This window comes from Candoia aspera, chromosome 5, assembly GCF_035149785.1.
Source record: "Candoia aspera isolate rCanAsp1 chromosome 5, rCanAsp1.hap2, whole genome shotgun sequence".
Lineage (NCBI taxonomy): Eukaryota > Metazoa > Chordata > Lepidosauria > Squamata > Boidae > Candoia > Candoia aspera.
The window spans coordinates 23010415-23035939 of NC_086157.1; positions in this window are offsets into that span (position 1 = coordinate 23010415).

Below are 25525 nucleotides of genomic sequence, written 5' to 3' on the forward strand. Positions count from 1 at the left end.
ACTGAGTAGTGCACTTCGATTTTGAAAACTATGTTCTTTCAGATTGTAATGGATTTTTAATAGTTCTGTTTCTTATGCTACAATCTCAAACTTACTATCTTCAGTAAGAATTGTGAGAATGTATATATGAGGATTGATGCATGGCATTAATGGCTTTTAATGACCTTATTGAACTTGTAATTTTAAGTATGAAAAGGATTCAAGCAAATGAATAGATAACTACATTCATTCTGCTTTTAATATAAGCCAATTACTTAGTGCTTTTTGTTGTGAATGGTGTGTTCTGTTTTTGTTTTGCTTTTTGCTTTTCTGCCAAAAAAAAAAATGCTTGATTAAAACCTGTTTACGAAAATCTTTATTTTCATGCAGAATATTGTGCTTATTTTCCATTTCCAGTGTTATTAACATGCCAAACATAATGTGAAAACGATGAGAATATTTTTATTTGAAGACTAGAATAAAAAGAAGATTTTTGACTTACCTATTTAAAGCTCTAGTCAGTGAAGCAAATCTAGAGCTGAAACATACTCAGTAAATGGTTATACTGGCTCTGTTTGAAGATCTCCAATGAGGATATCACTACCACCCACAATAACTGTTTTTATTGCTAAACTGCCCTTATCATAATGTTTATGTTACGTTGTTGTAACTTAAGCCCATTGGACCTATTCCTGCCTGAGAGTCTTTATGTAATTCTCCATTAAGTATAGTATTTGAAGAAATTTATCCCTCCCTCAATCTTGTTTTGCTCTGGGGTAAACATACAAACGTTCTTTAAAAAAATGTTTAGCTCAGACATTGTGGGTTGTATGTTAAAAGCACTAGAAATGGAGGAAGAAGAAAGAGGAGGAGGAGGAGGAGGAGGAAAAAGAAAGAAAACTTGCCAAATGTTATTTCAGTTGAACACAGAAAGTGCATTGAACCTCCTGCTAATCAGTCAACAGTGCTGCTGGCTGCTTTCCACTGTGCCAAATTCTGGTTTCTTCCTCTCCTTCCTCCTACTGCATTAGTGAAAGTCCCCATTTTCTTTAAGCTTCTGTCCTTGTATATGTTTACAGCTCTAAGGCAGGTGTTTTAATTTATTGTTTCCTTTGTCTGTCTCCTTTATGGTTTTTCCTCACTCATTTTTGAAGCTGACTCTTCATTCCAGCTGCAAATGCTTGCTTTCTCTGATATTTTCTCCTTGGACAAATGTAGGAGGGTTTGCAGAGCAGCTTCAATCTGCTCCAACAGTTCTTTCTCCACTGATCATGGGCTCTCTGCTTTTACACTAGCTCCATTTCTGTTGTGCTTTAAACATGAACCTTTCCCTTCCTTGCTCAATCTCCCTTTTTGGGATTTAGGATTACTCCCTCCTAACCCTGTTCCTTTCTCTTTGTAAACAATGCCTGCTCCACTTGCTTTTCTACTAGCTCCCTTCAATTGTTTGGTAATTAATTAATGACATACTGGGGAATTTATATCCACCACTACATCACAAGATAGATGAGTCGCAATCCCTACAGAAGTGTTTTTTTTTTGTGATTCCCTTCATTGCCAACTGAGCCTTGATACCAAAGATATCATATGTATCTTCCCCAAAAGACATGTGAGACTTTCCCTCCCTATTCTGGGAAAATGTCTAACAAAATAACAGTGCACTGTATCTATTAGATCAAGGGTATTTCTATCATTTACTCTTGTTGATACTTTCCTTTCACTTTAGCTGCACTTCAGAGGTTAACAGCCAATAATGTTTTCTAGGATTGGCTTGTGCAGGTTCAGGCTATGTGACCAACTGTGCCACATACAGTACATAACATTTCTTCCTACTCACATTCCCATCTTGGCATTTTTAACCTACTTGCTTGCTCTAACTTACGTTTTTGTTTTTTGTTTTCTTTCCCCTGGATTGCTCTGTCATATTTTTTTAATGACTTTCTCTTTTCCTTGGTTCTTTTCCAATAAGTAACTTCTTTCCTGTGGGTGGTTATATAATCCTCACCCAGCTCTACTGCAAAGTTGTCCTTCTCTAGATGGTGGTCTTGCAGCCAGAAAGACACAGATCCTGATAGAACTTATAGGCAGAAAATACACGGACCCTCTGTACATGAGCCCATCCATTTTGTATCCACTACTATTCTTGGTTAAGTGCTAAGTAGAAGCCAACTGTTCAAGACTGCCCTTTCCAAATTAGATTAACAATATCACTATATCTTTCTTTCTCTTCCTCACCCCATGTCAGGCACTCCTTTCTCACTTCTTTATTAAACATATCAAACCCGTCTCTCACCACAGAGCAGGTATCCACCTCAGCTAAATGCAGCATGACTCCATGATATCAGCGTGAAATTTTATAAGCCTTCTCATGTAAACTGCTATCACCCTGTACCTGCATGTTCCAATTTCTTTCCTACATGCAGAACTTAAATGAATTTCTCTGTATTTTTTATTTTATTAATTTCAGCCCTTTTTATCTAAGAAGGTCATGCATAAAATTAAAAGACTTCAAGGAGCAAAAGAAGGAAATGCTGGCTGAAGGTAATGAAAGGGAAACTATGAATGGATATGAAAGGATAAAGAGCACTCAGAATGTAAAAGGTTTGTGGGATAGATATTTCCAATGTAAGAAGAAAAAAAGGTACCTAGTGTAAACAGCAGGGACCCAGTTGCTGTGTCTTGTTCTACAAAATTAAAAGGACATTTTGACCTTTCAGCTATCCTTTTATCTCACAAGATTGATGGAATTCTTCTATCATAATTCACCAAATCTGTTGTTCATCTTCCTTAAATACTTATTTATTTTCATTATTTTCTTTTTCTTTAATGAAGCAGCAGATGTTTGCTGAGATTTATTCCATCATAAAATTCCCTTTGTCCCATTGATCTTTGGACATTATTTATTTATTTGTTTTTTCAAATTTCTATCACCGCTCATCTCTCCTGAAAAGGGGACTCTGGGCGGTTTACAATAAGATCAAAATTAAAACATATAAATTACAATATAAATAGATCAATAAAAAGATAAAGTAGATATAAAATCCAAGCAGTGCAGATCTTATTTGTTGGGGAGAGATCTATGATACTATCCACCCCTAAGAAGAACTGGTGCCCCTCCCACTCCAGGCGAGGTAGCAGAACCGGGTCTTCAAGTTCTTCCAGAAGGCTGGGAGTGAAGGGGCCCGCCTCACCTCCAGGGGCAGAATGTTCCAGAGGGTGGGTGCCACTGCAGAGAAGGCCTGCCTCCTTGACCCCACCAGGTGGAATTCCCTTACCGGCAGGGTCCATAGCATGCCCTCTCTGCATGACCGGGTGGGGCAGGTCGATGTTATGGGGATGAGGCGGTCCCTCGGGTAACCTGTCCCCATGCCATGTAGGGCTTAAAAGGTTATAACCAACACCTTGAATTGGACCAGGAAGCAAACTGGCACCCAGTGCAGCTTGTGTAGCAGTGGTGTCACATGTGCCAATCTTGGGACACCAATAACTGTCCATGCGGCTGCATTCTGGACCAGTTGAAGCTTCCGGATATTCTTCAAGGGTAGCCCCACGTAAGACACATTACAATAGTCTATGTGGGAGATGACCAGGGCATGAGTGACTGTTTGGAGGGCCTCTTGATCCAGGAAAGGGCGTAACTGGCACACAACACCAAGTTGCACAAAGGCCCTTCTGGCCACAACTGCCACCTGCTCTTCATTTCCTGCACTTTTAGCTTTCTCTTTGTCTTCTTTCTTTTCTTTTCTTTGTCTTACTTTATATTAGTTTGTGTTAGTTTTCAACTTCCTTTAAAAAATAAATAATAAAATTATATTAAAAAGATAAATCCCATTACTTAAAGAACACTAAATGACTTTAAAATTGGAAGTAGTTAAACATAAATGCATGCAAAAGAGGAGATGAGTGGAATGCAAATTTGCTTGATACCTTTTCTACAAGAAAATCATCAGGAATCTGCTTCAGAACGACATGTTTTTCATGGAGTTCAGGGAAGACGAAGTAGGTGGAGGAATCAGAGGAATGGCTTACCACAGGGTAGTGTATTGGCCCCAACCCTTTCCAATATTTACACCAATGATCAGCCACTTCCTGCAGGCACTAACAACTATATATACGCTTATGATCGAGCAATGGCTGTACAGGGGAAAACATCTGAGGAGGTAGAACAATGCCTACCTGAAGCCCTGGAAGACCTGGTTTGATACTGTCATGATAACCAGCTAAGACCAAACCCAGCAAAAACTCAGGTATGTGCCTTCCACTTTTGCAATAAGCAGGCTGCTAGGAAGCTGCAAAGTACATGGAAAGGAGTGTTAGTGGAGCATTGCTACAACCCTAAATACTTAGGGGTTACTTTAGATAGGGCCCTAACATATAAACAGCTCTGTATCAATATTAAATTGAAGGTCAGTGGAAGAAATAACATTCTCAGGAAATTAATGAGCTCTACTTGGGGTGCCAAACCAAAGGTCCTTAGAACAACAGCACTAGTCCTTTGTTACTCGGCAGGCAAATACGCCTGCCCAGTTTGGTATAAATCAGCACATGCTGGGAAAGTAAACATTGCTTTGAATGAAACTAGCAGAAGTATTACCAAATGTCTGAAACCTACCTCTCTAGATAAGATCTACCACCTAGCAGCATTGCCCCATCTGCTGTCCATAGAGAAGCAGCAGCATTCTCTACAGCTTAGAGAGAGGCTTAGATCATCAATAGCCAAACAACACCCTCTGTATGGCCTACAACCAGCTCCTCAGAGATTAAAATCCAGGAAAATTTCCCCTAGGTCAATGGAAGATTTTGATGAATGCAAAAGTAGAGTGGACCTAGGGAAAGCTACAAAGAATCAACACTGGATGGAACCAGCAGAGGAGCTGGTGCCTGGGTCTGGCAAAAGTTGGGAAGTATGGAAATCATTGAACAGACTGCGCACAGGCATAATGAGATCCAGAGAGACTCTGAAGAAATGGGGCTATCTGGTGGCCTATGCCCTTTGTGACTGTAGAGACATGCAGACAACAATACATTTGCACACTTGTCCTTTGTGCCCTGATCAATGCACATTTGAGGACCTTATGACAGCACAACAGAACACAATGAATGTTGCCAGTTTCTGGGCAAGATCTGTTTAACTTTTATATATTTTAACTTTTATATTTTAAATTCTATGTTTTACAGTATGCCCTGTTTTAATTGTGATGCTTCTTACACAAATAAATAAATACATACATACATACATACAAGAAAATAGCAACCAACCATTTTAATCAAAGCGACAGTTATCAAAATACAAAAGTTTTTCAGCATATGAACTTGCAACCATCTCTATCCTCTCCCAAGTCATTTTCATGAAGTTTATTAACATCTCATAATAAAAATGTCAGTATTCCATGGAAGGAGGTGGGAGTGGTTGGCCAAGCAATCATCTAAATAGTTGGTGTTTAATAACAGTAATAATGTTGCAAGCATCTGGAAAAATGTTTGCCAGTCACATATTTGATGTTTTTCTTTAATCCTTCAGTGTGTTAGTAATTTCAGTGGGACTGTCTGTCAGTAATGGCTTTGTTGAGTTCTTGAAAGCCCAGGTTTGTGTCATTAGTGATACTATCTAACCATCTCATCTTTTGTCAGCTTCTTTTCTGACTGCCACATTTTTTTCTCCCAAGGAACAGGGTCTTCTCCAGTGACTCTTGCCTTCACGTTAAATATCCAAAACATTTAAGCTTTAGCTTCATTATTATTTCTTCCAGTGAGCAGTCTGGTTTTACTTCATTTACTACTAAATGATTTGTTCTACTTATGGTACAAGAAATTCTTCACAATTTCTGCAGCATCACAAAAAGTCTGCCATTGATCTTCACTCATCCTTTCGGATGGTTCACCTTCCCCAGCTATATGATACAATTGGGAAAACCATGGCCTTGACATTATAAACCTTGGCTGGAAATGTGATGTCTCTGCACTTTACTATTTTGCTAACATCTGCCATAGTAATTCTTCCAAGTGGCAGACATCTCTTTATTTGATGGCTACAGTTTGTTAAATGTATTATCTATATTTTGAAACTTAGGAGGGTAAAGGCTGTAACTTCTTTAACTTCATCCTTCCCTATTATTAAACACATCTGCATGCATACAAACACACATGCAGAAGAATCGGCATTTGCTCTTTCTTCTTTCCTCTTCAACACAGGACTCCTTAACTTCTTTTCCCAGCCATCAAAGTGGCATCATCAGCACATCTGAGGCTGCTGCTGCTGTTTTTCCTAGAAATTTTCATTCCAATCAATCAATCAATCAATCAATCAATGATTGATAGTTGAAAGTTTCTATTTCTTCTAGTCCAGCTTTCTCATGATATATTCTGCCATTAAATTAAATAAATAAGGTGATGGGATTCAACTTTAGTACACTCAGTTCCCTTTTTGTTGTTGTTGTTTATTTGTTTAGTCACTTCCGATTCTTCCTGACTTCATGGACCAGCCCATGCCAGAGCTTCCTGTCGGTCGTCAACACCCCCAGCTCCCCCAGGGATGAGTCCGTCACCTCTAGAATATCATCCATCCATCTTGCCCTTGGTTGGCCCCTCTTCTTTTTGCCCTCCACTCTCCCTAGCATCAGCATCTTCTCCAGGGTGTCCTGTCTTCTCATTATGTGGCCAAAGTACTTCAGTTTTGCCTTTAATATCATTCCTTCAAGTGAGCAGTCTGGCTTTATTTACTGGAGTATGGACTGGTTTGATTTTCTTGCAGTCCAAGGCACTCTCAGAATTTTCCTCCAACACCACAGTTCAAAAGCATCGATCTTCCTTCTCTCAGCCTTCCTTATGGTCCACTCTCGCAGCCATATGTTACTATGGGGAACACCATTGCTTTGACTATGCGGACCTTTGTTGTCAGTGTGATGTCTCTGCTCTTAACTATTTTATCAAGATAGAAGGATTAAGTGTCTTCTGATTTCCTGACTGCAGTCAGCATCTGCAGTAATCTTCACACCTAGAAATACAAAGTCTTTCACCGCTTCTACATTTTCTCCCTCTATCTGCCAGTTAACAATCAAGCTGGTTGCCATAATCTTGGTTTTTTTGAGGTTTAGCTGCAAGCCAGCTTTTGCACTTTCTTCTTTCACCTTCATCATAAGGCTCCTCAGTTCCTCTTTGTTTTCAGCCATCAAAGTGGTATCACCTGCATATTTGAGATTGTTAATGTTTCTTCCAGCGATTTTAAATCCAGCCTTGGATTCCTCAAGCCCAGCATGTTGCATGATGTGTGCTGCATACAAGTTGAATAGGTAGGGTGAGAGTATACAGCCCTGCCATACTCCTTTCCCAATCTTAAACCAGTCCGTTGTTCCATGGTCTGTTCTTACTGTTGCTACTTGGTCGTTATATAGATTCTTCAGGAGGCAGACAAGATGACTTGGTATCCCCATACCACTAAGAACTTGCCACAATTTGTTATGGTCAACACAGTCAAAGGCTTTAGAATAGTCAATAAAACAGAAATAGAAGTTTTTCTGAAACTCCCTGGCTTTTTCCATTATCGAGTGGATATTGGCAATTTAGTCCCTAGTTCCTCTGCCTTTTCTAAACCCAGCTTGTACATCTGGCAATTCTCGCTCCATGAATTGCTGAAGTCTACCTTGCAGGATCTTGAGCACTACCTTACTGGCATGTGAGATGAGTGCCACTGTTTGATAGTTTGAACATTCTTTAGTGTTTCCCTTTTTTGGTATGGGGATATAAGTTGATTTTTTCCAGTCTGATGGCCATTCTTGTGTTTTCCAAATTTGCTGGCATATAGCATGCATTACCTTGACAGCATCATCTTGCAAAGTTTTGAATAGTTCAGCTGGGATGCCGTAGTCTCCTGCTGCCTTGTTATTAGCAATGCTTCTTAAGGCCCAGTCAACCTCACTCTTCAGGATGTCTGGTTCTAGCTCACTGACCACACTATCAAAGCTATCCCCGATATTGTTATCCTTCCTATACAGGTCTTCCATATATTCTTGCCACCTTTTCTTGATCTCTTCTTCTTCTGTTAGGTCCTTGCCATCTTTGTTTTTGATCATACCAATTTTTGCCTGGAATTTACCTCCAATGTTTCTAATTTTCTGGAAGAGGTCTCTTGTCCTTCCTATTTTATTGTCTTCTTCCACTTCCGCACATTGCTTGTTTAAAAATAATTCCTTATCTCTTCTGGCTAACCTCTGGAATTTTGCATTTAATTGGGCATATCTCCCCCTATCACTGTTGCCTTTTGCTTTCCTTCTTTCTTGGACTACTTCTAGTGTCTCAGCAGACAGCCATTTTGCCTTCTTGGTTTTCTCTTTCTTTGGGATGTATTTTGTTGCTGCCTCCTGAACAATGTTGCGAACTTCTGTCCATAGTTCTTCTGGGACCATATCTACTACATCCAGTCCCTTAAATTTATTCTTCACCTCCTCTGCATATTCCTTAGGAATATTAGTGAGCTCATATCTAGCTGATCTGTGGGTCTTCCCTAATCTCTTTAGTCTGATCCTAAATTGCGCAAGAAAAAGTTCGTGATCTGAACTACAGTCAGCTCCATATCTTGTTTTTACTGACTGTATAGATGTCCACCACCTTTGGCTGCAAAGGATGTAGTCAATCTGATTTCGGTGTTCTCCATCTGGGGAAGTCCATGTATAAAGCTGTCTCTTAGGCTGTTGGAAGAGAGTGTTTGTTATGCAGAATGAGTTGTCTTGGCAAAATTCTATCAGCCTATGTCCTGCTTCGTTTTGTTCTCCCAGGCCATGCTTACCTGAAATTCCAGGTGTCATTTGACTGCCCACCTTAGCATTCCAGTCTCCTGTGTTGAAAATAACATCTCTTTTAGGCGTGTTGTCCAGTAGGTGCTGCAGATCCTCATAGAACTGCTCTACTTCTGCTTCTTCAGCATCTGTGGTTGCGGCATATATTTGGATCACTGTGATGTTAGATGGCTTGCCCTGAATTCGAATTGAGATCATTCTATCATTTTTTGGATTGTATCCAAGCACTGCTTTAGCCACTTTACTATTAATTATGAAGGCTACTCCATTTCTTCTGTGGTCCTCTTGTCCACAGTAGTCGATCTGGTGGTCATTTGATGTGAAGTGGCCTATTCCAGTCCATTTCAGTTCACTGACGCCCAAAATGTCTGTCTTTAATCTTGACATCTCACCAATAACCACATCCATTTTGCCCTGGCTCATAGATCTTACATTCCATGTTCCAGTGGTGTGTTGATCCTTAGATCATCGGATTCACCGTTCACCACCAGCACCGTCGGCCGCTAGCCATCCTTTTGGCTTTGAGCTAGCTGCGTCATCACATCTTGGGCTAATTGAACTCATTCTCTGGTCCTCCCCAGTAGCATTTTGACCATCTTCTGACCTTCCAATGGTATACCGACATATCTCTGGTTGTACTGATCCATTTAGTTTTCACGGCAAGAATACTGGGGTCGATTGCCATTACCTTCCCCAGGAATCACATTTAGTCTGACTTCTCTGGCATGACCTTTCTGTCTTGGATGGCCCTTCACAGTTTAGCTCATGGCATCATTGAGGTGCTCAAGATCCAGCACCATGACAAGGTAACAATCCTTTGCTGAAGACACTCAGTTCCCTATTCTGAATCAATTCATTACTCCACATTTTGTACTAGCTATTGCTTTCTGGTCGGGACGCGGTGGCGCTGCGGGTTAAACCGCTGAGCTGTCGATCGGAAGGTCGGCGGTTCGAAACCGCGCGGCGGGGTGAGCTCCCGTTGCTCGTCCCAGCTTCTGCACACCAAGCAGTTCGAAAACATGCAAATGTGAGTAGATTAATTGGTACCGCTTCGGCGGGAAGGTAACGGCGTTCCGTGAGTCATACTGGCCACATGACCCGGAAGTGTCTATGACAACGCCGGCTCCAAGGCTTTGAAACGGAGATGAGCACCGCCCCCTAGAGTCGGACACGACTGGACTTTACGTCAAGGGAAACCTTTACCTTTACCTTATTGCTTTCTGGTCATCATAAAAATTCAGTAGGCAGTTGAGGTGACTTTGTCTTTGCTGTGTAATCATATGGAAGATTACTGTGGGTTTGATTGTTTAATTTAGCTTAAGTGGTAATTGTGCAATGAACCATAATTAGCACCAGTGTTTTTTTGCTGACTGAGTAGAGCTTTTCCATCTTTGTTTGCAGAATGTACAGTAAATTTGATTTTGATGTTGGCAATGCTCATCCAGAGTCATCATTTGGATTTTTGATGGTTTTGACTGATGGCTAGACTGCCAGGTTTAGCTAATTTTCAATTCATATTTGGATTTTATGCACGTTTTTTTTTTCCTGTCACGTTGAGCATAAATGTATTTATATTCTGTAATAATAGTATTATGGAAGAGCACTATTCTAAAACTGCACAGAGCCCATTTTTTAAAGGATCCTAAGGGGAAAAAAGTTTTTGGGGTGTAGTGGTTGTAGAGTGAAGCTGAAGGTATACCTTATAACCACCTCCCTGTCTATGCTGGACTTGCTGCTTATCTGCACATTAGTCTGGGCTAGGCTACTTTTAAATATAGGTTTAGTACTATTCCAAAATAGTTCTAAAACTGTGTCTAGAAGTACTAAAAGGATTACCTTTTGAATGTCCTCCATGCAAAACACTGGAGCAAAAGCATAGCAAGTTTTACCACCCATCAAAATGTATATTTTTTATAGACCCAGACCCAGTCACACTTCCATCTTATGTTAAAGAAAATGACTAGTGGATGATTTCTGACTAACTGCTAACATTTGGTGGAAGTGGATGGAAGAAAGCAGGAATCTACCATTCCTTTTCTAACATGTCCTAAACACTGTAAATAAGGGGGTGGGGGGGATTGTGCCTTTGGCAGAATAGGGATCACCAGTGAGGATAGCAAATGTTTTCTGATAGAATAGCAACAGTTTTCTGCCAGTTCAAGGACTGGTGAATAAGACTTTAATACAATGTAAGGAAGAGGCCCATAATCCTGTTCAGAATTACCTATATTCCACATGTCCCTATAGCAGTGTGTTAATTTTCCTGAGCTTCCCTTTAAGAAAGTGGATTTATGGTAAGATTACCTTTGTATTTGTTGCCACTTTTTGATTATGACCGTAGAGGAGCAGAGTAATTAAATAAGACTATGAAGTACCTTGATTTAAATAAAGGCCACATGGTCTCAATCTATCTTGCAGCCATTACAAAGCTAATTTGCTCTGTAAGAGTTTTAACTAAAGATCCCAAGCTCAAAACTAATTAAATATTTTCTCTCTGTGTTAACACAGATGACTTGCAAGCATTATCTGCTCAATATTTAGAAGGAACTTAGTGACATACTTAAGAAGGGGAAAAGAGTAAGGAGGAAAAAAAACAAAAACTTAACTGAACTAGGAGTCCACTGTGGTTTCAATGAATCTGAATAGAAACTACCACCACTTATAATGTTTAAGTTTAAGGAAACTCCTTAAGCCTGCAAGAGCCTGAGTATTAGAAAAATCTCTATGCTGATGTCCCTGCTGTTCCATCCCATGTTGTCCAAAACTGAAGAAAGTTTAAGTGTTTTGATGCCTCTTAAGGAATAAGTTCCTTAATGTTGGAAAATATTATGTAAATATTATGTAAAGAGTTCAGGACTTTGCCATCATCAGGATAACTCTCTGAAAACCTAACAGAACTGTATCAAAATTGCTGTGCGGGTATAATATTCAAAACAAATATTTGCTTTCCAAAATTGGTTGGATCCAGTCTGGGAATGAAGAGAGGGGGGGGGGGATGCAGAAAATGCATTTCTATGGGAGAATGGACATAGTCTCATAACCAAGAGTAGAGCTGCTATTAATGGGTTGGAAATAATTCAATTGTCAAGTTCTTCATCATCCTGCCATCACAGAAAGCAATATTTTTCCAGGGTTTATTTATCAAATTTAATTGAAAAAGATGTTAGTGGAAACTCATTAGCATGACTGTTCATTCTTTTAGAGTTAAATATATCTTCTCAGTTCACAGTATTTCACTGTGGGGAAGTGGCACAAAATTTACATGATCTTGAGGTAAATAAACCTCAAGAAATCAAAAATCTCAGAAAAAAATAGCAAAATACTGTATAATGATGACTGATTGGTGTAAGAAAACCCTGAGTATAATTTAGCACTGATAGATTGTCCCATGTCAGAAGGAAATTAGTTATTTTTTTGTCTTTAATTTATTACATATTTGACATTTTACACAGAATTTTTATCTATGACTTGAATAGTATTTGATGGGTGGATGTTGAATGGGCAGATGGATTGCAGAGAGTTGTCATAAAATGGACATTTTGACATTGATATGTATAGACAGCCAATACTTCTATATCTTATGAATTTCTCTGCCTATCAGAGCTGTATTTAAGTAGCAAGGCTAACATTATTATTGGCTTAATGCACTTTGCAGGTTTCAGCTTATTTCATGTGGTTACTGAGAGATCTTAACTTGACTGTCTCCTGTGTTAATGAAATGTTACGCTGCTGCACTGGTTGGCCAGTATACTTTGGAACTGACCTCACCTTTTAGATTGAATCTTACTTTTCTTTCTGCCTGATTGGGGCAAGTTTAAATCTCTTGACAGTAAGTGAATAGATATCAAACTTATACTGATACTGTTAGTGGATGCTGATCCAAAGGGGCAGAAGGCCATGAATTCTCCTCATTCTGTTCTAACCTCTTTTTCTGTGGCATGTCTATCTCTGTGAGATAGTGTTTCACTCTCCCACCTTGCCTCTGCCTCTTCTAGTAAGTAGAGGTGCAATATTGCCAGCAGACCAAAACTCTTGCCAATAAATCAGGAGTTATTTCCAGGAGGGACAACTTTGTGAGGAGCCACACCAAAAATAGGTATCTTCCAAGCCCAATGATCAGTGGCATCAGTCTATAAGAGCAGGTCAATGGCCATTCTTCTGAGTCCTGCTCAGATTTTGCCAATGTTGCCTGATATTCCACCAAAATCAGTGAAATACATCCTATGGTGATATGCCAAACCTGGAACCCCAGAAAAGCTGGTACAAAACTAAGAATTTATTTATTTTTAATATTTTTGAAAGTTTGTAGTTTTAAAGTAGAGTTGAACACCTTGTACATTTGTTTCAGCCAATGTCTAGGCCAGGAACATCTGCAGGATCTTGCTCAAAATGATGAAAACACTATTATTGTGTCACACCGCAAGTTCTTCTCCTGTGGGGCATGTGTGCAACACTGTGACATATATAAAATGGATGAAGGCTTGCAGAGGGGGGGTTACATTTGTCCCCCTTGCCCCCATGGAAGATACCATTACATGCTCCTTGCTAGACAATTTGGAGGTTGTTGGGTTGTCATTACCTAATCTCTGCTAAACATATACGAGAGACAATTTACAGCTATCCAATCAAAACAAATTAAAGTATTTTTTTTTTAAAAAAGAAGTTTGACTCTCCCCTCTTCTTAATTCTATTTTGTGAAAAAGTGAAAGAGGTTCAGGCATCTTGAAATGAATCCCTTGTTTTTAAATTGAACTTAAATCTCAAAGCCACTCAAATCGAATCCATTTGCCACTGAATCTCAAACCACAAACTCAAAGTGAATCATGCCTTCTTTCAGTCTCCACTTCCCATAAAATCAGAGCTGATTCACATCGACATGAAATTACAAATCCTATTTTGTAAGAGCCCTGCCTTCTTCAGTCTGCCCTTGCTCTTTTGAGGGTAAAGAAATAAGGGGTAATGCTCACAAGGCATCAGCTAACACGATATTGTACAGGATTCACACCTTGATAGGCCCTCCATTATTAAATATAAGAGTATATTCCTATTTTCAATACCCTGCATTCAGAAATAAACTACATTTCCAGGATTACATTTAAGAAACACACTCTCAAAAGTAGCATATCTTTGTAACAAGTGCCTAAACATTCAGTGAAACAGAAATAATGGGAAAATGTATTTACCACCTATTTGAAAACAATATATTAAATAATTAAAAAATAACTAAACAATGATAACCATATTAGAAGCATTTTAGATTTTGCCTCAACAGCTTAGATGGTGGTTAAGGAAAGTTTGAATAATGTGACCCAAGTTGTAATTTGGGTCAGAGTTTAAATAATAAATTTCCCTTTCTGAATGAAACTGCCCTCTAGGAACTCCCTACTATTTGATGAGCTTTGAAATATGATCCAGGGTGAAATGTATGAATGCACAAATGTTCTCATGCTCCTTGCTTAGCTTATAATTATTAAAATGCATCTTAATTTCAAACTGAATCTTCAATTTTTCATCATTTGCTCTGTGTCTGCTGTGACCCACCTTGGCCTAATTTCTACCTTCTGAGCAGCTTTCTTTATTTCCTTCATGCTCAACTGTACTCTAAGAGGCAGCTAAGCACAAAGTTCTAGCTAGTTGGTGTTCATGTTGGTGTGTTTTTGAATGACACAAGCAGGAGGAAGCACATCCATCATTTTGGGCCCAATGTGTTGTATTGCCATATATTTCTGAACTGTGAACCTCATTTTTCTATTTCTTTCTATCCAATTTTTATTCTAAGTGAGTTTTCCACACCCTGATGTCATTCAGAAGGGCTGGATTATATCTCTCACTGATCATAAAGCTGGGTATGACTCATTTGAAGGGCACCAGGGTAGGGAAGGCTACTCTAGACATTACATTATTTGCATAACCTATGAAGGAAAGATAGTCATTAGATGAAGTCCCTCTATAGGTATAGCCATGCTTTCTCGACGTTAAAATATTTTTTTTTCATTATTGAAAACTGCAACTTGGAATTTCTTGACAATGGAAAAGCTTGTGTCTTCTCCTCACTACTCCATTCTGTCACAAATGACATTTTTGCTTGTAAGAGAATGTTATTTGCATATTTATTTATACAATTCAAAGGGTGCCCAACTTCCAATGACTCTAAGCAGCTTATAATTAAAAAGTAAGAAAAAAATACAATAAAAAACAATAAAAAACAAAAAGAAATCAAAAGCACCCCAAAGACAAACATAAACCAAAAACCTCATCCATCAGGTGCTCAGCCATCACTCAGCCATCACAGGGGGATATCACTGCAGAGGGTAGGAATTACAACAGAGAAGACATTCTTTCTGGATCCACCTAGATCAATAAATCAAGACATTTGTTCCTAGAAATACATAAGAAACCACAAAATTTAAAGGTATTTAGGGTACAGGGAGAAAAATGTATCATAAACCTCTGTCAGATTCATATCATTCTTACCCAATTCTGCATATGACATCATGATTAAAAAAACAAAAAACGTGGAAATGAAGTGAAGCAAGCAGACTTCCGCAAAGCAGATGACTCAAAACAACACCACTCTCTAAATATGGCTTTGATGGCCAAAACTGATGGTAGTTGCTGTCCAACATGGATTTCACAGCATGAGAAAGAATGAAGCTTGTAGTTAGTTCCGCTGCTGAATAAATGAGGCTTAAAAATGCTCAGCTTGGACCGTGTCCTTATTTTTTATCATGCTCCAACAATAGGGGGAAAAAAATCTAGGAACTGTACAATAAAACTTTATATTGCAAGCAATTTTGAAGATATATAACTTGACGCTGCCTATAGCTCACACAAGAGAGCTACTCTGAATTGTTCAGTACTAAATCATAATAATTTTCTTCCTCGGTGACTTGCTTTAGAGATTAAAGTGTACTTTAAAATCATTCCTTTATACATTTATCTCTGAAAATGCAATCTATGCACAATCATTTTGGCTTGCATAGTAACGTATCTGAACTTCTACATTTTTTGGTAAAAATGAAGTACCATGTTATTTAATTGCTTTTTATTATCATCATTGTTTCCTTAGCAGAACTTTGTAAATCAATGTATAATTATTCCCAGTCCCAGATTATTTATCAGACTCATTCTTTAGATTAATCTGTATTTGAGCTGATGGAAATGGACTCGGTCAAACTACAATGTTTAACTCTTATGCAAGAAATGCAGGTTTGCAAAATTACAGTGGGACACAAAGCTTAGGTGTGTGCAATCTTATATGGTGTGTGCAATCACTGTGTTGCCAAACAAACACTGCAAAAGGGCAGTGTCTCTGGAGTTTCCAACATTCCTCCTGCCTGATAATGAGATGAATTTCACAGCTGTGTGGCTCAGCAGAAGGAAAATTGAAGAGCAGGCAAATATACTGCAGAATGTTGCAGTGTGCTATGTCAGCTATCCACAACTGTAGGAGGGTCAATTTGGTACACTGAGAAACACCTATGCTTAGCCTTTTGAGGAGCTGGGAAGTCATCATCTACTTACTCTGCCAGATACACAGGTACGGCTATGCTAAAAGCAGGCTATAGAGACTGTAGGCCTTGGAAAATTTCTGAACAGCTTGTGCTATGGACCCTCGTAGATCTATATACTTATGTGTATAGTTTCTACTCTGTCCTTGGTTTGTATAATTCAATAAAAATATTAGGCACCTTAGGCACAAAGCCAGCTGGGTGAACTTGGGCCAGTCACTCTCAGCCCTATGAAGAAGGCAGTGACAAGCCACTTCCAAAAACTTGCAAAGAAACCTGCAGGGACTAGTCCAGGCAGTTTCCAAGAGTCAACACTGACTTGAGCAATTAAAACAAAACAAAACAAAACAATCCTTAGAATTACAGCCCAACCACTTCTACAGGTTTCTACTTCTAAAGTAAATGTTTCTTCTAGTTTACTCATGCAGAGGTTGTTTCATTGTAGGGCTCCTAAACTTGAGACAAGTGGCCCTCTGAAAACATGGACTGGTGTCCCAGAGTCATGAATGGTGGAAGGATGAAGTGAAGTATGGTAAATACTTGTTAGCATTCTCCTTCAAAGCAAATGAAACAATCTCTCTCTCTTGAACATATTTTCCATGAAAAGCAGGTATCTCCTATCAATCAATCAATCAATCAACTTAGAAATAATGTTTTAAGCTTTTAACTTTAATATTAGTTCCATCTTAACTCAACTCCCCTGCATGATTTTCTTTGTTGTTATTTTTTTTCCTTTCTTTTTTTCTTACTATTACTAAATTTCTTTGTCTTTTTAATTCTATGCAATGTTACAACTTGTGATCACAACAAGTTGATTAAATGATTACTCTTATCACTGAACTAAGAACTTCAGGATACATCTCCTTTCCATTATGCCTTTACACAGAAGTAATACGCATTCACTATATGTAATTTAATTTGGGACTATTTTGATCAAGTTAGGAATTCTGAACTGCTTACCATGTTTGTTTTTGCATTAAATTATTCATTCATTTTGCTTCTATAAATGACACTATGGCTGCCATTCTCCAAATCAAGGAAATCCCCTAAGTAATAGTTAGTGGATCTTATCATACCAAATGCTTGAAGAGTTGGGAGTATGGCTAGCATGTAAAATACACCTTTGAAATTAAACTAAATGAACTGTTACCTGGCAGAACCCAACAATATGCAAATTAAAAATAATTATAAATTATGCAAGTAATATCTTGGAAGCATGGAGAAAAGGCCCTTAGGCTAAAGATATTCAAATAAATAACTGTAGCTTAATAATAATGATGAGGATGCCATGCAGTGATTTAACATCTTTTAAAAATCTCAGACAATAAACAGGATTCCATTTTAATTGATCCCTTATTTGAGGATGTGATGTGATATGTGGATGCATGTTAATATGTGTATGTATGTATGTATTTAAACACATAGCCTGTGCTTTTATTGTTTTATTGTTGTATTACCTTTCAAAGCTTGTAAGCTACATGGAGTTTTGTGGAGTATGATAGATCTAACTCTAATAAACTATTAAATAAGTTGTACTATAATAATGTCATGGTTTATGTTTAAGTCTTTTAACTTGATCCAGCTCATTGGATATGAACCAGCAAAAGCTGGAGGAAAGGAGAGGAGAGGAGAGGAGAAGGAGAGGAGAGGAGAGGAGAGGAGAGGAAAAAGTCTCTATGGAAAACTGGCAATCTCTGTTACAGATAAGCTTAACTAAAGACAATTCTGAAGTAGATATTCTTTGCTTCCAAGATTATTCTAATTATTATAATAAAAGCTATTTTTTATTTAGTTTTTAGTCACGCACTGACCAAAAGTAGAAATTTGTGCAGCTATTCAATTTTTGAAAAATGCTTTAGCGTACAGACATAAAACACAAAAAGAACAATTAAAAGAAGAAGGAAGAAATACAAACAAAAAAAGAAAAACAGAGTTGCAAAATACATATATGTATTAAAATAGCAGTGCTTCAACTAAACATTAAATTTGGAATAATATTGATCAGTCTTGTGTCAGTAAAGAACCAGTGCATAAGCAGGAGAATAAACACATTCCAACAATCAAAGAATATAAATCCAGCATGGCACTATATTCCCATTGTAGAAAGAGGATTTTTTGTTTGTTTCCTTGCTTGCTTGCTTGTTTTGCTACACTTCCTAGTCAGGTAAATCCAGTCTTCCTCATTAGTTGTTTTTGTTTTTGTTTTTCAAATGTTTGCTATGCAAGTCAAAATCAGATTCATAACTTTAAACATGTTACTTTTTTTCCAAAAGCACATTAGCAAGCTTGTAAATATCAAACTGGAATGATATGTGGGCCAGCCCATATCACAAGTGCCACCTCCTTTTTACACTTGCAGCACAATAAAATTGATAGTTAATCTGTTTAAAATGTTTTTGAGATGTCCAGCAAGCATGAACAAAATCTTGAATTAGTCTCACCTTTATATAATATCCCTTAAGACCTCATTCTTGCAAATAACTAATGTCTGCTTTAACAATACCATTTTGTGCTCTTGTAGAATGCTATATATTTAAAATAATTTCAAATACATTTCAGTGTTGATTGTAATTCAGGAGTTATAGATATTGCTGATGTATGTGGACTAAAATTTGAAATGAAAAATATTTTAATTGAATATACTGACATTCCACCACTTTAGATAATCCAAATTCCTCTTCTATTAATTTTTCCACACATTGACTCCACATCTTTTTTCTCCTGGAAAAATACACATACACACATACATGCATGCACCCAACATGTCATAGTAACTGTGGGTCTTACCTCTGATAAATAGTTGACAAGTGGCTGGAATGGATAAAAAATTGTTCCTGACCCATTTTTCTGCCCACAGATTGGAGAATTTTGAGATACTGTTTGCGCACAGCTCTCCATGTTTGTGTGAATTAGCAGCCCATAAAAGAGTGAAAGGTACTGCACATAGAGGAGAAGATTTAGAAATCCAGAAATCAGGAAAGGAAAAATAGCAGAAGGCATTGACTGAATTCCATGGGTGACCAAAGTTTTTAATGTTTGATTTGATTGCATTACCTAATCAAGATATCAGAGGTTATCACTTACTGACAAGTCATATGTCTGTGCCCTATTTAATTCTCCAATAAGGAGAATTGCCCACTACTTTACTGAATTTAAGTAAAGTCTAATTTATTTAATGAGAAACTTGTGATTATATAGGGATTCTACTCTGAAATCTATGGGTCTTGGGTAGGGTTTGCTATGAAGCAGGTACATAGACTTTAATCTTTAGGCTGTTTTCTCCCTAGAATTCTATTCTATTCTATTCTATTCTATTCTATTCTATTCTATTCTATTCTATTCTATTCTTTAATTCATTCATTTTTGAACACAGCTGCTAGATATGTGTGTGTTGTAGTGGATTAATCTAAGTCAGAAATGTCAGTGGAAACTTTTGCGTTCACCCAATAGATGGTTTTAGTGACATAAAAATCCTCAATTTCTGGCTCACTTGCATCAGTTGTTGGAGCATAAACTTGGACAACGGTGATGTTGATGGGCTTAACGCAAATTCTGATTGTCATTATGTGATTGTTTACTGTGGAAAAGCTTTCTACTGCTTGGGCCATTTGTTTGCTTCCAATGAACCCATTCCTATGCGTGTTGTCATGGCCTGAGCAATAGATGGTAAATTCTTCAGGCTGAAAACAGTAATTGTCTGTCCAGCGCAATTCACTAATGCCAAGGAGGTCAATTTTTAACCTGACCATGTCTCATTTTAAAATATCTAATTTACCTTGGCTCATGCCTCTGACATTCCAGGTTGCTATTCATTGTATTTTTGAGCAGCACAGATCCTTGCTTTCACAACATCCCTGCAGAATTGCTAAGGCCAGTACCAATTGCAATTATCAGAGCTCTGTGCCAGAAAATTTGGGAAACCAACTCATGGCCACATAACTGGAAACAATCAGTGTTTAATTCATTGCCAAAAAAGGGGGATTCAAAGGAGTGTTCCAACTACCGCACTGTTGCTCTCATATCTCACGCTAGCAAGATTCTACTGAAAATCATACAACAACGCCTGGCTGCAATCATGAAAAAGGAACTGACAGATGTCCAAGCTGGTTTCCAAAGGGGTCGTGGCACCCGTGATCACATTGCAAACATTTGATGGAAGATTAAGGCTCCTTTCACTAGCCCCATTCACTATATTAATCACTTTCATCATGTCAGACCCAAGTGAACCCCACCCACCCCAATCTAAATCAAATGATAACTGAGCTACTGCCCTCAGATTGCCTATAGTGTCTTCAGTCTGCCTTGGCATCAGCTGAGTCTCCTTTTCAATACTCTTGGAGAACTATAACACCCTTACCCAAGAGTTCCACTAGCATCTCACCTGTAGTAGCAGTGCACCCTTGAAGCAACAACAGCACCACTCCAAGCCATAGTTTGACAAGGACTGTGTTAATGCCAAAAAAGCTCTTGCTACCACTTACCAGGCTTATGTATTCAATACTACACCAACAGCTGCACTGGACCTCCTCCCAGCAGAAGAGATACTACCAACAACTTCTGGCATGCAAGAAAAAGGAAGCCATGAAAAACAGCTGGACACGACCCATTCAGGCAGTCAAATCCAATGACTCAGCCTCATTCTGGCATATCACATCAAGCTCCCAAAGCAGTGGTCCATCCATGGTGAACTGTCACACACCCCCAGGGACATGGGAGGCATTCTTTCAGGAACTACCTGAGGGACCGCCTCTTCCCCATTGCATCAGCCCATCCCACCCAATCATGCAGAGAGGGCATGCTGCAGACCCCATCTCTAAGACAACTTCAGTTGAGGTCCAGGAAGCGGGCCTTCTCTGCAGTGGCACCCACCCCGTGGAACATGCTGCCCCCAGAGGTGAGATTGGCCCCATCACTCCTGGTCTTTCAGAGGATTCTGAAGACCTGGTTCTGCTGCCTTGCTTGGGGCAGAGAGGGGAATAGATCTACATGGGGATGGCTGCTATAGACCACTCCTCCCACACTTGGACTGTTTTAGATTCTTTTACCATTTGAACTTTTTATTTTTTACTCTTATTTATATTATTTATTGCTATAATTTAATATTGTATATTTTATTCATTGTATTATTGTTTTTTTAACTGATTACTGTAAACTGCCCAGAGTCCTCTGATGGGAGGAGATGGGCGGGGACAAATTGGTTAAATAAATAAACTCTACATGGACACCTCTGTTGAAAGTGGACATGTCATGAGTACTGATGGCGAGCAGGAGGGGGCCTCTATACAGGGGGGGAAAATGCATGCATAGTACTGAGGAGTTAAGCAGCCATTCAAAGAGACACAGATCAGACCCGCCTTGACTTTTGGGGTTTATCTGTCTGGGTTTTCTCACACTTCTTCAGTTTGTTAGGATTCTGTCTTACGTAGCAGTAATAAACACTAGAGACCTACTCCTCATCTCAGTGTGATTCCTGACTGTTAGGACAGGACACCCTTGCCAAACTATAGAAAATCTGCCAGTGTGGGCACCAGTGACAGTGACAGAGACCTTGTTGCTCAACTAAGACCAGGGAAGGCTGCCAGGAGAAAACCTAATTCCTCCAGAGGCCATTAAAAGCAACTTGGACTTCTGGGCCCCCACTCTGGCCACACTCTTTACCTGCATTGACACCTATGGCTGAGTCCCCGAGGATTTGGGGGCTTCTGATCATTGTCCCTATATATAAAAAAGGATGAGCCCGCTAATTATAGACTGATCAGCCTCCTTAACACAATCAGCAAACTTTATGCAAGTCACCTACAATGGAAATTCCAGGACTAGCTGGAACAAGAAAACATAATTGCAGAGGAGCAAGTTGGCTTTAGGGAAGGCTGATCCACCATCAATAGGTGCCTAGTACTCCAACACCTCATTGAAAAGTACTCCTCCCACAACACCTCCTCCCCTTATGCCACCTTCATAGACTTCAAAGCAGCTTTTGATTTGATATTCCAAGTTAAATTGTGGAGGCCTCCTCAGCTGACTGATGTCTACTTCATTTAATGCTGCATGAAGGGACCTCACTCAAAGTAAGTTGTAAGCCCCCAGGGCCATCATACCAGTGCCACTGAAACTGAGAAAGGTGTTAAGCAAGGGTGCATATTGGCCCCACTCTTATTCAATTTCTATATCAACTCCATGGTGGGCCATCTCCACAACATGAACTTTCATTCCCCAAAACTTGCTGGAAGACTTATCTCCGTTCTACTCCATGCAGACAATGCAGCAACACTTTTAAGAACACTTATTGGCCTTAAAGGAGCACTGACAACACTAACACAATACTGCAAGGAAGACCAGCTAGAACTCAATTTTATCAGGAAACTAAAATCACAGGATTTGCCAAAAGGCCCAAGAACCACTCCTGGAGTATAGATGGCCACAAGATTGAGCAGGACTCCTGTTTCAAATACCTGGGGGTAGTCCTTCATTCTGCTGGCAATAGGAAAGCCCACAGGGAATACTTTGCTGAAAATGCACAGGTGAGCTCATCTGCCATCCTTAAATTTCTTAAGACAAGAGGTGGACACTATATACCTGCAGCACTCAAATTATTTGAAGCTAAGCCAGGACCCCAACCTTTATTGCCAGTGAATCCAACAGGTACTCTGCCACCCCTAAGGCATACATAACTAAACTTGAAGTTCCTAAACACCAGAGGGCCTTTTCTTTTGCACAATATCATGTCCTCCCCTCAGTTGTTCTTGAAGGCAGATATGGGAAGATTCCTTACCCAGACAAACAATGCCCATGTGATCCAGAAACAACAGAGCATGTGCTTCTCCAGTGCCTGTATTACAGAGATGTTCATACTAGCCTTATCTCACCATTACTGCATAAGTACCCAGGGCACACAGGACAATTCTACAGCTCCCTGTTACTTTCAGATACCAGCCCTGCTAGATTTAATGAACATCTAGTTCACCATACTAGAGTGCTCTGTAATTTGATAGATATTGTCTTCAACATACTAACCCTTATGCTCCCATGCACCCATTTAATGCTCCTACCCCTTCTTTTAGATTCTTTCAGACTCTTTGTTTTTTATATATACTTTCTGTTTCAATACATATAGTTTTTCATTTTTTTTAGACTCTTATGTATTTTCTATGCTTTTTAATTGATTGTACCCTACCCCAGATTATGGGATGGGGTACAACCAGTTAAAGTTTATTAGACTGAAAAATATAATAAACTTCAATTAAAGTTTATTATATTGAAAAGTTTATTATTTTGAAAAAAAAATCAGTATTCATATGTTTCACAAATGGTTTTATTAATGCTGTAAAAATATTATAAAACTGTGTGTAAAATCTATATTTTATTTATTTTACAAATATATATGTTTAGTTTAATTTATAATACAATTTGTAATTTATTTTATATTTTATATGAAATATAAGGTTGTCTATCTTTGGAAAGTACAAATGAATGTTGATTGATTATGTGACATCATGTCTGCGGAGACTCTACCTACACACAGGTAGACTTTTTTCAGGATGATCCGCACCAGCCTGGTTCTCTCTGTCTTCCATTGGCACTGTAATTGAATCTATCCATTTTGCTGCTGGTCATCTTCTTTATATTTTATCATAGTCCCATATTTCCACTTTGCTCCTTGATTTTCATTACAAGAGCTTGCAGACCATTTGCATTTTCATCTCTCAGAGCAGTATCATCAGCAGAAAACAGGTTCTTAATGTTTCTTCCTCCAATTATAAAATCACACTCTTCTTCTTCTAATCCAGGTTTCCTCAGCATATAATACTGCTGCTTCTCTCTTTTAACAGCTCACAAAATTCTTTGTAAAGTTCCTTTCTAAGATCCTTTTCTTTCCTATATTTGGTTTCATTTCTCTTTCTGGCAATTAGTTTTTCTGACATTCAGTTTACCTTCTTTGGTTTCTTGGTCTTTGGCAGTCATTTTTCACATTCAACCTTAACAACTTCTTTGATTTCATTCCACAGATCCTCTGATTCCCTAATGAAGTTCAGGACTTCAAAGCTATTCCTGATGTTTCCCTTGAAAATAGTGGGTATATGTTCAAGATCAAACTGGTCAGCTTTGTTCTTCCTCCTAGCTTTGCTTGGAACTTGCACATGAGCAGTTTGTGATATGTTCTATACTCACTCCATGTCTTTGATGGAGCTTTTCCACCTCTTTGTAACATTTTTTTTTCTTCCTAGCATTTTTTCCTGCAAATTCAGGGTCCCCCCCCCCCATGATCAACTGAATGTTGATCTGTTGGTTGAAACAGGAATTAACTGACTAGCTTGTCACCTGAGCCTGACGTCTTGGGCTGAGAGAGAATGACTGGCCCAAAGTCATCCAGCCGGCTTTCATGCCTAAGGCAGGGACTAGAACTCACAGACTCCTGGTTTCCAGCCTGGAGCCTTAACCAACAATAATATACTCAATTTAATTTCTATGTAGTCCATATGGCGATGTCTATGTATATTGTGTCATTTTGATTGTGTAAGCAATAAAGAAATTATTGGATTAGCAGAAACTCCTAAATTGTTTGCTTGCTTCATTTCTGTTTCCAAAGACAAACCATCCAACTGTGTTTTCTTATTATTTCCAGCTTTGGAATTCTATTCTCAATCACAAGCGGCACATCTTGCTTGAAAGTTCTGTTGATTTCAGATTAAATTGCAAATGAATATATTAGGATATTATTACAGTAAAATAAATACACTGATTCTGTTCATGTTATTTTATGATGAATTCGCAGTCATATGTGTCTTTCCTACAGAGTGTAAAAATAAGATTGAACTATTCCATTAATATCTACAAAATTTAAAAAAAAACAGGAAGAGCTGACTTCCCAATACCAAAGTATCAATCTTTATTAATTCTGATAACTCCCTGCTAAATATGTAAATTGGAACTTAATCGTACTGAAAGTTAGGCTTCACAGTGGCTGAATATTCTCATGTAGCTTTTGGCTTTAAAAAAGGATCAGGAATATTATTTTTAATTTGGACTTTGAAAAGAAGATACATTTAAAAATATAAATGTGGAAAAGTTACAACAGATACAAGGGATTTTTATAATTCTGTGCATGGGCCAAGTTGTCCCTTTTTATTATGGCAGCTGAGATCAGAACTCCATGCTTGGTTTCTATTACACCATTAATTTTGTCCAGGAACAAGTTACCTCTCTTTTCATGAATAGATGGGATTATAAACAGTTTGGAGATTG